Source organism: Arvicanthis niloticus, chromosome 23, assembly GCF_011762505.2.
Source record: "Arvicanthis niloticus isolate mArvNil1 chromosome 23, mArvNil1.pat.X, whole genome shotgun sequence".
NCBI lineage: Eukaryota > Metazoa > Chordata > Mammalia > Rodentia > Muridae > Arvicanthis > Arvicanthis niloticus.
This window is the reverse complement of record NC_133430.1, coordinates 41871111-41885269: the sequence shown is the minus strand read 5'-3', so window position 1 is coordinate 41885269 and position 14159 is coordinate 41871111. Positions and strand designations below refer to the sequence as shown.

Here is a 14159-nt window from a genome sequence, read left to right as displayed (position 1 = left end):
TAGCAGGGGTCAGGTGGTCCCTGAGCCTTCAAAGAACAAGAGTCTGGGATAGCAGCTGAGGCTGGTTGGATAGCCTTTGCCAGAATGTGGTATTTCTGTTTTTGGGCTTTCTCATCTCTCTCATGGTACACCTTGAAGGCCAGCGCCAAGACTGCTGCCTGTGGAGTTAGGGGCACCCTCTCCAATCACCTAAGTTTAGTTTTTATGTCGGGGTAGCTCTGGAAAAGAAGTAGGTCATCAGAAGTTGCTTACCATCTGGGTTTCAGAGTCCAGATTGGTATACTGCGATAAAGCCTTTGTAAGGTGTTCTAAAAACTGAGACAGGTTTTCCTGTTTGTCCTGGACAACCTCTTGGAGTTTCTCAAAGTTTACTGGCTTTAAGGCTGCCTTTCTTAGGCCTGCCTAAAGACATGTTATAAATCTATCTCTAGCTAAGATACCACCTGTGGAATTGTAATCCCATCGAGGATCCTGGTCAGGAACCGCCTCAGATCCGATTGGATATGTTCTGTCTGTCTGATGAAACTGATCTGCATGCGTTTTTGCCTCTTCCCAAACTCACATGCGTTCATCAGGAAGTAAATTGTTAGTGAGAATCATATGAACATCATGGAAAGTCAAGCTATAAGACTGAGTGATGCACTGGAACTCTTTAATAAAGGCGGAGGAGTTAGAGGTATAGAACCCAGTCTGCTCTCTATTTGAGAAAGTTTGCTTAGTGAGAAAGGAACATGTACTCTGACCAGACTGTCAACTCCAGCCACTTCCCTTAGAGGAAGGACAGATGCTGGTTTAGGTGTCCCTGGAGGAGAAGGAATTGGAGGTTTGGCTTGTGGCCTTAGAACGAGTGATAGGAGGGGTAAAGCTTGGTGCCTGCAGCGGGCGCAGAAGGAGGGGAGGGGTCTGGAGAGGTCAGGCTAGTAGTCTCTGAGGTATCCTGCTGAGAAGAAGAAACTAGGTGGCAGTTTGGGTTTTTGGTGGCATGGAAACAGGTCTGTGATGGAGGGGAGTCAGCTTGATCTAAGGGTGTAGGTTCGTCAACAGTGGTTGAGTAGGTTTCATGGCTAAAAGAACCTGGGGTGGGGAACAGGCGGAACACATGGAGGGATTAGAGTGAAGGTAGATGAATGCTTGGATATAGGGAACCTCTTTCCATTTACCAGACTGCTGGCAGTATGTATGAAGACCCTTTAAAATGATTGGGTCTAGCATGCCATTAGGTGGCCATTTTAAACCATTATCTAGAGGGTACCAAATACAGACCTTATTACAGAGGTGTATCAGTTTGGAAGGCCTCAAATATGGTGGTTGCCTTGGCAAGGATGTGGGGGTCGCCTAGATGTGATGTCACTGGGTTCAAAGCCTGATACTAACAATGTCTATGAAATGTCTTAATTGGGCTGGAAGTTCCATGTGCTTCCATCAAATACAGGAGATGAAAACAATTGAGACTTGTGAACCTGGAAGAAGCAAAGCTTCTATCTCATTGTAATGACTACTGACTTGTTTGGGTGACTTTGAGACACCAATTATTGTGATTTGAGTTTTGGTCTTGTACTCTGGAAAATTATCTAAGCATGTTAATAGCTTAGATGGGGCCATCGTAGTGTGACTAATTGAACCCTGTGTGTTTGGTGGGTGAAAATTCCAAAGGAGTCAGTTGAGGGTTGCTGCTCAGAGGATACTCTGTGCATTAGTGTTTATTGGGATGCTGTGTCCAGTGACATGTTCAGTTGTGTTCCAGCTGAACTAAGTGCTGGATGTGAAGAGGCACAAAGGAGCAGTTAGTCATTAATCTTAGAGAATTCTGTTCTTTTAGTGAAGGCAGATAAAACTAAAGAGGCAAATAATTGAAATAATTATAGGTTTTTATAAGTGGGATAAGCACATAAAATAAAGACTAATTGATGAGAGTTTCATGTTAAGTGGGATTAGAAATACACTTTTTAATGCTGGATAGAATACCTGAAAAGTCTGAGCAGGCCAGAGTTGTGGTGTGTGTGTGTGTGTGTGTGTGTGTGTGTGTGTGTAGGAAAGTGGACGAGAGTGGCAGGAAGAAAGAAAGAGAAGGAATTTGATTGGTTTTTAGTGAGTTATGTGGCAACACACACAATTAACCTTCACAGGAACTTACCTTCTGTGGTTCTGTTCATATTCCCTCCAGTGAATTTGGCAGAGAGGTTGTGAAAAGGTTGCCATTAAAAACCTTTATTAGAAAAATATTCAATCATACAAGAAAGTAGAGAGAGAATGGTATATAATGGACCCATGTTCCCATCATCCACTGCTCACACTCAGTAACAATGATGATTCAGTTCTGAATTATACCCTCTTGTCTCAAGTTCTTTCTCTTACCTTTCTCAAGAGGTGAGGCTTCCTTAAATTCCTCATTCCTTACATCTCCTTTCTTGCAACTTAGAAAGCAGGCTGTAGTCATCCAGGCCATGAACTTGTTACCCAGCCAGCTGAACGTAGAGATGAAAGCATGAAATTGGAAGGTTGGGAGGAATCGTGAAACCCTTGACAGATCTGGGCACACTTACAGTTGAGCAGCTCTGCTGCTGAGTTATTTACATAAGCATGCATGGTGAGTTACCTTAGAAACAGATTCTTCTTGTGGCATTTGCGCTTCCTCTGTGATGTCGGCTATTAATAAAAGCAAGGCTGAAGCTCTTTATAAGTGTGGATCAGTGCTGGAAATGTTTAACAGCCAAGTGTGAGAACTTCCTAAACACACACCACGGTCTCAAAAGCTGCAGATTTCCACCATGGTTTTCCACGTTACCAATAACTGTGTAACATATGGGCTTGCATGTCTGAAGTACAGAATTCCATCTTATTTTTAGCAGAAACCCTGGACCCTTTTCTGTTCGAAAATGGTTATAGCATGGAGTTTCACTATGGCGAGTTCTAGACAGGCCTACTTAAGCTCTGAGTGTGCACATGGACTCACCCCATAGTGTTTGTTGCTTGGCTGGTAGAAGCGCCTCAGTCTTGCAGTACACCTCACAGGATGAATAGAAGGAGCCCCTTATCACACATTCTTGCCAGAGATGGCGCTCACATACTGGCTTTGATCATAGGAGAGCAAGTTACAATAACTGAAAAGGTCTGCTTGCCGACATTACAGAGAGTACTAGTAGACCCATTGTTCTCTCCTTGACATTTCCAGAGAAATCTCACCAGGTTACAGACAGTCTAAAGGACACCACGAGGCCGCTTTAGTTACATTTGTCACAGGAGTTTGGATTTTTGTGATTCTTTTGTCAGCCAGGCAGTTGTGCTCATATGTATTTAAAAAAGACATATGCTTTAAATCTTTTAAAGACTCACTTATGGGTAGGTGGCAAAGAAAAGGAGTTATTGTTTGACTAGAATAGAGTCAGTGGCAAAGCTCGCTGCTCTGGTGTAGAGGTGGGTGCTAGGACTCCACACACGTCACTGTGTGAGTATTCTGTTTTGAAGGGATTTTTGAAGTAACTGGTTTAAAACTCTCATGGCTTACTTAGCATGGCAGATTAAAAATAAATGAAAAGGTATGTCTATAGTTATTCATTGAACTATTTACATTCTTCTAAACCATGAATAAGGTTAAAATGGAGATCTTGTGATTCCAGGTTTGATGATTGAAGTTTAGTGACAAGATGACAGATGTTTGAAGTGTGTGCATTTAGAAATTCCAAAAGCATTTTCAATTTTTTTTTGTATAGGTTTTTGACTCTGGATCCTCTAAACAGTTCTTAAAACTTCAAAACAATTATTATAAATGGCAGAGAGGATTCTTGTTTGCTTAAAACCCGTTTGAACTAGTTTTTTTTCTCAGCAATCTTGATAAAACATTAATTTATAATTGTCAATTCAGAAAAGTATGGGGCGTTTGATAGGAGAATGGTGGGAGGAACCTCCTTTTAAAGTATGGGCACTTTGAATATTTAAATTTTGTTACTACATTTATGTGTGTGTGGACATTCACACATGAGCATCTCCGTGTGTGTGTGTGTGTGTGTGTGTTCATTTGTACCTGTATGTATATAGGTGGTGGATGTGTGTGTAGTTCTGAGGACAGCCTAACTTTTGAAAGCCTGTTCTCTTTCCTACACGTGGGTCCTAGAGACCGAGCTGAGGTCTTCAGGCTTAGCATCAGGCCCCTTTACCAGCTGAGCCCTCTTGCCTGTCCTTACCTTGACTCTCTTTTAGAAAGATCTTCATCTTCCATTTTGGGGTTGTAAAGGCTGTTCTTTGTTGTTAATTATGAATGTTTAAAAAAAAGCCTTAAAGATGCACACAACTATGACAAACAGAGGACTATGGTTAGTTAACCAGATCTGAACTATTCGATATTTATTTTTTCCAATGAAGGTAAAAATCTAGCTAGCTGGGAAAGGCCAATTGCTTATGATATGTATGTTCTTCCTAATGACTCTTTCCAGCAGGGAAACTTGTTTTAAGTCATAAAGAAAGTCTCTGATCTTTCTAAGTCACTATGTTCCCCAGACAGTAATGCTCATGAGAGCTGTACTTCATGCCTCATTGTAGAAACCTTCATAATGCTTGTATGTCTTATTTTTCCTATACTTCGCCTTTGTGGTTAAATTTCTAACCCATATTAGTTTCACTTAGAATTTTCCCATGGAAGCTGAACCTACTTCAATAATATATATGCAACTGTGAGATTTTGTTCAGAATGAAGGCTGACAGGACATACCCTCTTCATGTGACATGGAGATTTCCGGTCATTACCTGTTTCTTTGCAGGACCCAGGGAACACTGCAATTCTGTTTGGCATGAGATGCTGATAGTTTGCGTCTAGGCTCTCCTTCCTCTCAGGAGGTGGGCATGAGTCCTGATTGAATGGGAGTCGAACCATATGAATGGAAGATCATAGAGTTGTGTGGTGTCTTCAGCAAGTCATAGTCTGTGACTTTTTTTTTATGAGAAACTGGAAGACTTGAAAGAGGAAGAGAGGGAAAAGGCAACTGGCAGGCATTGTGGGATTAAAATAGAAATATAACTAGCATTTTGTTTTAACTGAATAGATGTAGTGATTGCATGCATGTGCTCATGTTTGTGTATGTGTACTTGTTTTAATTGAATTGATGCAGTGATTATATATGTATATGGCTATGTGTACATGTATATGCATATATGGTGTATATGTATATAATATAACACACACACACATATATGTGGAAGTCATATTATATAGTTACTTAAGAAACATTTGGCTCCAGTATCAGAAAACAGTGTTTCACAGTTCTTATGTAGAATTCTCTGCCAGTGGCAAGGAAAATGTAAAAGCAGTGTCTTTAAATATTCTTTGGGGCCACCTTGTCTGAGCAGACCCAAGAGACATTGTGTATCCCCTGCCCAGCCTACTTCTGTTTGTAACCACAAAGATCCCATTAAGGCTGCTGATTCTGATGGGTTCTCAGGGGAATCTGATTATTAATGCTTGCCAGACACAAAAGCATTGACATTGTCATGTTATTAGCATCACTATCCTAAGAGCCCAGGCATCAAGGCCGCCAGGAAACCTAATCTTCATAACTGCTAATGAAGGAGATAAAATGTGTAGCAGTAGTCATTTCAGTAATGACTGATTTTACTATCTGCTTGGGTTGAAAGCTTGCATAAACAACTGAGAGGAAATGATGGGAAAAACAACAAATAGTTGTTAGCATTGATTTAGTTTGAGAGTTTCAGTTGATACCCTCATTCAGAGACATGAGGGGGCCCAGGATGAATGAGACTGTGGGACTGTGTCCTTTGACCTTCTAGAACATATACTCAATGGGTTAGCAATTGTGATGGAATAGATTTCTGCTTATGCATGAAAATTTCATTAGATGAAAGATTCATGTTTCCCTCATTGCAAACCTAATGGAAGGAGGTTAAAACCTGTTGTCCAATTGTTGGTCATAGAGTGTCTTTCAGATGCAGACCAACTTCAGCCATCTGTGTTGTCTATATCAGTGACAATGGGAGCAGGGACTCACTGAGACTCTAGGCACAATATGAACATCATCTTCAGGAAACAGCTTGTTCAGCCAACAGTTTGAAAATAGTGTAAAATAAAAAAAAAACTTATTTGTAGTTTTAATAGCGTCTTGATTAAACAAATCTGATTTACGGAAAGCCAATCTGAATACAGTTCATTTTGATCCAACACTTATTTCTTGACTAACTACTATCATTTGCTCTATTTGGCAAGTGCCAGAAATTCTAATAAGTTAATTTATCTGTATCATAGATATGTTTGACCCAACCGATGTGTTGGTATGAACAGCAATAACAAACCCAAAGAATGGGGCAGCGGGATGTTTTCCCAAACTCCATTGGGCTGCTATGTTCATGGACTATCAGAGGCTGGCTGCTGTGCTTCTACTTTGCAGAAGAAATGAGAGCATCCATACACGTCATCACTGCTTATAGACCTAGGAATGGTGCCTCACCTGTCTAATGCTGCTTAGCGTCATTTCTGGTTTTAAAATTATTTATTATGGTGCTGCTGATGGAACCCAGCATGCACAGGGACACACTCTAGCATTGAGGTATATCCCCAATTCTTTCCTTAACCTCTTATTAAACAAAAACAACAACAACAACAACAACAAACCAACCAACCAAACAAACAAAAGAACAAACTTGTTTTTATTTTATTACTGTCATGTTTAGGCAGCACTAGTTTTCCACAGGAGTGACTGTGAGGATTATGATTCTGAGTAAGGAAGGTATATCTGTTTTGTTTTTGTAGAAAATACAGGAATAAGCCTGAGTCCTGAGAAACTCAGTGATGTGACAGGCATGGGATCCCAGTGACCACTGTTCTCACTGTGACAGGGCAGAGACTCTTTGCACTGTAAGGACTGCACAGTCCTTAATGTGAGGCCTCTCACAGATCAGCTGTTAATCTGAGAAAGAGCTTTGATGCTCTAGTTGAAAATGCTAATTTTCAAAATCTTAAATCACTACAAGTGGAAAACATAGCAGGCTACAGAAACACAACAAAATACTAAGCAAAGGAAGCACCTAAAATACACATTTGCATTTCTATAGGCGCCTTAGTTAGGATTTTTATTGCTGTGGTAAAACACTGTGGCCATAAACAACTTTGGTGGGGGGGAGTTATTTTAGCTTATAAGTTTTGGGTAACGTGTCATTGGTGAGACAAGTTGGAGCAGCAACTGGAATAGGGCAGGACCCTAGAGGCAGGAGCTAATGTAGACGCCACGGAGGGGTCGGGCTGACTGCCATGCTCCCCATGACTTTATACTCATACTGTTTATGTTTTCATAAATTGAAAAAGATTTCATAATTTTTGACGTTTCCCCTCCCCCAGGTTCTCCAGAAAACCCCCACCTACATATCTACTCAATTTTGTGTTCGATCTCTTTCTCACTCTTTAAAAAAAACAAAACAAAACACAAAACAAAAATAACAAGAAACACACCTAAACCCATAAAAACAGAAACTAAAACATACAAGCGAAAGACCAATAAAACAAAGAAAGAATGTCCAAACAATACAAAATGAGATAAAACTCTACAAAAATACTACTGAGTTTGTTTTGTGTTGGCCAAATACTCCTGGGCATGAAGCCTACCCTGGTGTGTGTTAATATACCCAGTGAGACTCCACTGGCGAAAACTAATTTTTCCTTTGCCAGCGGATATCCGTTGTAGCTTCTTGGGTCTGAGTGAGAGCCTATGTCCACTTCTTTCTCAGTGCTGGGACCTCATTTAGTATGAATCTTTGTGAGCTTCTTTTCTCATGCACCCCAGGACCACCTGTCCAGGGATGGCACCAGCACAGTAGGCTAGGTTCTCTTGTATCAATCATTAAGTAAGAAAAATTCTCTGCAGGCTGCCTATAGACTAATCCTATGGAGGCATTTTCCCAATTAAGATTCCCTCCTCTCAGAGGACTCTAGCTTGTGTCAAGCTGACAAGAAGCAAGCCAGCACAACAACTATATGTATTCAATATTCAGAAATATTGATTGCTTGTTCTGTGACCATCAGGTGCTCGGCTGCATGCTGATAACACAACAAAGACAAATATCAACCCGCTACCAGACTTCATGGAAATTCTAATTTATTAAAGAAAACAAATGTGAAAAGAAACACATATGTCACCAGCAAATGACATTTATATATTATTAAACTATATATAATGTGTGCTATTAAGAATAAGAAGTCTTAATCAATCCTTAAAAATAATCAGTGTTTTTAACCATTAGGGAAATGTAGATTAACACTGCATCAGATGCCATCTTACCCCCAGCAGAATACCTATTATCAAGAAAATAAATGAAGAAGGAGAGTGAGAATGTGGAAAAAGAGGGACTCGTACACACTGCTGGTGGGAAGGAGAACTGTGTGACCACTTATCAAAATGGAGGTTCAAAAAATATTCTAAAGTAGACCCAACATATTAGTCACTCTTCAGTATGCACCCAAAGGACTCTAAAGTCAACATACCTCAGAGACACTTGCATATTTCTGCATTATGGACAATAGCCAGGACATGGAATCAGTCTCTCAATGGTCATCTACTGTTGTGGTTTCTTTTTCACTTTTCCAATGTAGATTCTCTTCAGCATGTATGCATGGATAAAGAAAATGTGGTACACACACGTGATGGAACTTATTCACCCGTAAGGAAAAGTCATGGCATTTGCATGAAGATCTGGAAATAAATCTATTTAAAGAAATAAGCCAAAGAGCAGGGCAGGATCAGGTATGGAAAGACAGGAGAGAAGTTCAGAGGGCCAGGAGAATAAATAGAACTATGTAGCAGTGGAGGGTAGAGAATGGGGTGGAGCAACCACTAGAAAGTTCCAGACTTCAGGGGGATGGGAGTTTGCAGAGGGGAGACAGGGAAGGGGGACAGCATTTGAAATGTAAATAAATAAACCAATAAAAAGGAGAAAGAAGCCAGACTCAGAAAGGCATATATAGAGTTATAGCTCAGTGGTGGAGCATTGAACTACAGAAAAGTAAATACTACATGTTTCCTTTCATACATACATAGAACCTAGATTTAAAATTACATGTATGTATGTATGTGTAAGTGTGAATATATTTCCATATGTGCAGGTCATGTAACTAGATCAAGAGAGAAGAGAAAGAGATCTTAAGAGAGGTAGGAAATAGGCTGATGAAATACAGAGAGCAGAAGGGGTCAACCATGTAAGAGAAGGGAACCAGATGGGGGAGGAAAGGGGACATGGGAAGGAGCAGTAGGAGAAAACAAAGTTTATTTTAAAAAAAGAGGTACTTTGAGAGAGTATTTCAGGATGGCTTAATTTAGTTTGGGTTCAGGGGGAAGGAAAAGAATTCTAAAAAAGTGTAAACTGAGAACTATAAAGAGATTAGTGGGTGCTTTTGGGTGGGAGTTGGGGAATCCCGGAGGCAAGAGAACTTGAGCGAAGGAGCCAAAGAATTCCAGGAGGTTGTGCAGGTGTAGACAGCAGTAGACAGGAAAGGGCTGGAGCACACACCCTTCAGAGTCCTCTGGAGTAGGTCATGATGGTAAGAATGATGGATGTATCAGTCAGGGTTCTCTAGAGCAGAGATGATAGAATGGATACAGAAAGAGGCTATCTTAGAATGGATACAGGCTGAGGACCAACTAGTGCAATGGTGGCTGCATAGCAACAGAAGGTCCATGAATCCAGTGTTCAGTCCACTGTATGCCTCAGGTGTATATCTGGATATCTCAGCTGGTCTTCAGTATACCCCAGCATCCTGAAGAAGTAGGTTCTAATGCCAGGAAATGAATGGACTTGCCAGTGAGAGTGAGATGAGCAGGCAGAGAGCAACAGCTTCCTTCCTCCATGCTCTCTCTAGAGGGTGCCGGCAGGTGTGGTCCAGATTAAAGGTAGACCTTCCCACCTCAGTAAGTGTATCTCCCCACCTCAAAAGCTCTGGATTAAAAGTGGCCTTTCCCACTTTGAATGGTTTAATTAAGAAACAGTCCCTCAGAGGTTTACTCAGCTGCTTGGGTTTTAATTAGTTCCAAGTTGACAACCAAGAATAGCCATCACTATGGGACATCAGTTTAAATGCTAAGCAGTCTCATCAGGCATGCACCTTGGAAAAGTATTAGAAGTTATCTGGGGGAAGTGGGCTTAAGTGGATGTGGGGAGGTCCTTGAAGAGGCCGCTAAGTGGAATGGGTGGGAGTCAAGGTGACTTGAATTCAGCTGATAGCTGTGTTGTGACAAAGCAACAATAAATAAAGAGCAATAAATTCAAGACAGAAGAACGAGTGAACCTTGGTGGCCAATCATAATACAGCAGCAGCTGAATGATGACTAGGCTCCTGTGTGTTAGGACGACAACCCTGTGAATTGCAAGGAAATACAATTTCATATTTCTTTTATGGAAAGTAATCAGCTGTATCAAGCAATGAGATTCTGAGTGGTCATCTCTCTAACTACATTTTCATAGGGCTGGCTACGTCTACAGTACCGTTAACAAATACATAATGCTGACACTCTGAATTTTGCTTTGTCTGTCTCAAGGGGGTTGCAAGTACCAGAGTTCCGTTGTTTTCTCCTTATTTTGGAGCCTAATGTGTTTTCAAGTGACACAAATGTTTTTCTTCTCTTGGGATAAGACCAACGGTCTTAGTATCTTTATTTGGGAGTTTTTCCCGTTAATTTTTTTCTTTTCCTAATCTTATCACATCAGTTCTCAATTGTATTGTACCTCACTATGGATACTATTTGAGATTCCTGACTCTTCTTCACCGGGGACTTGTTGATGTATGTATGTCTTGGGATGTGGGGGCCTCATGGACTTGATATATGAGTCAGTGGTCTTGAGATGTGGGTGCCACGCTGATGGAGGAGAACCCATGCTGATTACTTGAAATGGACTTTATCTTTTTAAATTTTATTTTAGGCTTTTATGTATATGGATATTTTGTTTACATGTGTGTGTGTGTGTGTGTTTGTCTGTCTGCCTATGTGTACCACAAGTGTATCTGGTGACAACAGAGGTCAGAAGTCAGAAGAGTGTCAGATCCCCTGGAACTGGCATTACGGATGATTGTGAACCACCATGTGGGTGCTGGGAATCAGACCCAGGCCCTCTGGAAGAACAGCCAGTGGTCTTAAAAAACGGAGTCATCTTTTTACCGCTAGACTTTATTGTTAAAAGGTAAATATTAATTAAATCTATTAGCCATCCTTAAGATCTTAATATGTGTTTGAAAATGGGTTTCTGTTCAAGAGTAGCAACAGTCTCTTTAGAAAATAGCTGTGAGGCTGAGTTCGATAGTCCCTCTGGAGCCACAGAGAACCTTGCCTGTTTTCGAGACAACCAGTGGGTATTCATGGAGCATATTTAAGTTTCTTTAGCTGTAATAGATACTCAATACTACTCAAAGGGCTCATGAAATCTGAGTATTTAAGAAGTGTCATCACCGTAATGGCATAACCCTGAGCAGCGTCACATTTCGGTTGAACTAAGTCTAATTTCTTTTACATTGTCCTGCTCAGGCACACAGAAGACACTTATTTGTTCTGTCAAGGTTAGAAATGGATTTTAATGGAAGTCTTTATATGACTTAGAGAGCAATGGAAGATATTTTTGCTTTATTACACTTACTCTGGAAAATGAGTTGCCGCAGTTCTCATGTTTTAAATGATTTCCATTAGTGAAACAGGCTAACTACAAATGGAATGAGGTCAGCCCTCCACGTCAGGAGCTGGTGAGGGGGCTCAGCAGGTAAAGGGGCTTGCTGGCAAGTCTGGTAGCCTGTATTTGATCCCTGGAATTAGGGAATTACGTTCTGGAAGGAGAAAACAGAACTGTAAGCTTTCTCTGACCTCCACAATGCCTTCCCCCCTTAAGTGAATAAACAAACAATGTAAAAAACCTCCAACCTCCAAGTCAGACAGACATCAGTTTGAACCCAACATTTGCCATTTCCTAGGAGAATAGTCCCACTTTTAATATTTTAGAATCACCAGTCTTACTGGCCTTTTATAATGGTTTGGAGTAGTTTGAAATTCAACAGTAGAGAATTGGAACACCAGTTCTGTTCTTCAATCCAGATAATTAATGTCAGAGCAAGGCACAGATCTTTTCCGAGCCTCAGTGTTTTCATCTGTAAAAGGGGAAAGTTGTTGTCTTTTACATAAGTTTTTATGTATGTAAGTTCTCAAAAATATTGTCTATAACAACATGTTAGATAACTACTCTTACCTGAGATATTAACATACCAGAAAGATTATAAGGGTACAATATATTTTTACCTTGTAAAACATCCCAAAAATTCAGCATAAAGAATGCCTGATATTAAGTGCCCTTTACACACTGGATGCTTTCTATGCACTTTAAAAACATTGTGTACTATAGTTTACAGGGTGAACTGTAGTGTGGGGAGTCATGATCTCTATTTATGAATGAGAACATATTAATGCCCTGGTACACGCTCATGATTTACAATAACTGAAGGGTGGATCCAAGGTAGCCTTGCTTTACAATGGCTGTAAAAGTTTCTCTCTCTCTCTCTCTCTCTCTCTCCCTCTCCCTCTCGCTCTCCCTCTCCCTCTCTCTCTCACTCTCTCTCTCTCTCTCTCTCTCTCTCTCTCTCTCTCTCTCTCTCTCTCCTTCCCTCACCTCCTCACGTTCTTTCTTTCTGACTCATTCTTCTCATCATTAACTGGCGAGTATGTATTTTAATTATAGGGAAGTTCTCATTTTGATTTATATCCACTGTTATCCTTCCTCCCCTGCACCAAAACCAATAGTCAAGGTGGGTTCAAGATGCTGCAATGACAGTGTAGCTGTCTTGTTTCCATATTACTGCATAAAGTCTCCTTTATAGCCCTACCTTTTGCTGGGTGTGTGTTTTGTATGAGTGTGTTTGTATGTGAGTGTGGGTGTACACATAGTGCATCTGTAGGGTAGAGGTTAACATTAAATGTTCTACCTCCATTGCTTTTTACCTTACTCTTGGAAACAGAATCCCTCAGCAAACTTGGATTCACCAGTTTGGCTAGGCAGACCAGCAAGTAAGCCCTTGGGTTCTTCCTGTCTTTGTCTCCTCAGCTCTGGTATTGCAAATATGTGTTTCTATGCTTGGCAGTCTGGTGAGTACTGAACTCATGACCTCCTGCTCGAACAGCAAGCTCTTTACTGACTAAGCCATGTCTCCTGCCCCAGCAGTCCATTTTTATATTTGTTAAGATGCCAACGCACTTTGGACAAATGCTTCAGTAAGTATTTCATTTCAATGGCGTGTATTTCTACCCACATAACAAATTTGCTTTTAAAAGAAGACACCTGTGGATGCTTCTGAATCCTGTGAAAGATGGATGGCAGCCCATTTTGTAGTTCTTATTTTCACAGCATGCATTATTCATCTTTCAAACCTTCTTAGGTTTGAATTCAAAATGACTTTCTCCATCAGGCTTGATAATGGTTGACTTAATTAGCTTCAAGGCCAGTGTGTCAATAGTAAATAACTGACATTTTGTAGACAAGGAAAGGTTTTTTGACAGCTGCCTGTGAAGAGACACTCTAATAAAATCCAGTGTTCTTGACTTTTTCTTAGATTGCCCTATGAACCATGCTCAAGACTGAGAAGAGGTTTTTCCGAGGTGATTTAGCTTTCAAAAAATGCTAAACATTCATGCGTGGTAGAGGCAGCTTTGTAGCTGATTTTGACTTAGGATTTGGTTACCTGGCAATTACACTATTGGCAGCATTTTCTTGTCTTTTAGAATGTAGCTTATTACAGCTCACTCTCCAGGTGCTCACAAACTTTTAGACTGACACAGGCATGCACACTTTCTACTGTATATTTTTATGGTTTTCTACAGACGGGTGTTTCTTAGATTATAACTCTTCCTGCCCCCTGTAAGAAGCTGTCATTACAAGAAAATGAGGTTAAAATGATTTAACTGACAGCCTTTATTTTTATTTTCTGTATACAATTGTCTTTGGTGGAGATTTTAAAAAATATTTGAGAAAGCACATAACTCAATAATTTTATAGTTTTCTCATATTAAAACACAATTCTGTTGTTTTCTGCTTAGTAATTTTCTATTTGAAATGGTCATAGTTCAGTTAACCACTGTAACAATTAAAATAGAATTCTACCTCCTTGGAAATCCACCAATGGTGTTCGTTTCCTCTGTAGT

At 40.4% G+C, this 14159-nt stretch overlaps 1 protein-coding gene across 5 annotated transcripts in view; it reads left to right on the top strand.

The window, feature by feature from the left end:
- The window catches only part of Syt16 (synaptotagmin 16), a 233571-nt gene that overhangs the window by 128640 nt on the left and 90772 nt on the right, over nucleotides 1-14159 (top strand). The gene's annotated exons all lie outside the window — the stretch shown is intronic.